Source organism: Trichosurus vulpecula, chromosome 9 (genome assembly GCF_011100635.1).
Source record: "Trichosurus vulpecula isolate mTriVul1 chromosome 9, mTriVul1.pri, whole genome shotgun sequence".
Taxonomy (NCBI): domain Eukaryota; kingdom Metazoa; phylum Chordata; class Mammalia; order Diprotodontia; family Phalangeridae; genus Trichosurus; species Trichosurus vulpecula.
The window spans coordinates 76,109,218-76,110,021 of record NC_050581.1 but is presented as its reverse complement, the minus strand read 5'-3'; positions in this window follow the sequence as shown (position 1 = coordinate 76,110,021).

The window sequence follows — 804 nt, the reverse complement described above, 5'->3', positions numbered from 1 at the left end:
GATGCTACAGAAGTAAATGGGCCTGTGTTTAGGAGTTGGGTGGTTGTGTGATGTTTAAGGGCTGAGGCTGAGGGTTGGTCCAGGCATCAGTTTACCCTGATTTTAAAAGTACTACCATTACCCTGTGAAGCACTTGAGGTAGGGAATTAGCCCCATTTTACTGATAAAACTGAAGCTTGAAGTGATTTTTAGTGGCAGAGCCAAGACCAGAATTGTGGCTTTGGTGCCTCTGGAGAAATAAGGGGGCCTTCAGTGAATCACAGAGGGACACAGTATTTTGCTAAGATCATGTTAGCTTGCCAGGGTCTCTAATTCCCTGCTTATTAAAATTGTAGGTGCATCGTATCTGGGCTGGAAATTGGAATATTCGAGAGTTCTCCTTCCCATCTTTAGGGAACTCTTAAAAAAAATCTTGTCACAGTAGAGAGGCTACCAGTTTTTATTGTCTGGCTTAGTTGTCATGCACTAGCCCTTTAACTCTCCCACCAACAAATAGCCTTGTTCAGCTTTGCTGATACTTCCCACTTCATTCCTTAGTTACACCCCTTGCTTCGATGCCCCTTTTATGTTTGCCAGCCACAGTTTCTGCACTGAACACCCTTACCCTCACTTCCCGTGGTTTTTTAAGTTCTCCCCCTTCATTTCCAAGGTTTCTTCCAATGGATCTCACTTCAGACCCAAAAAGGGTAGGAAGGGGATCTGTAGCCCACCCCCTCAAACTCCATAGTTACCAACATGCTCAAACCCAGCGAAAGGTCACGATTGGTTGATGTTAAGTCTGTGGACTTGAATCTGATCCTCTCG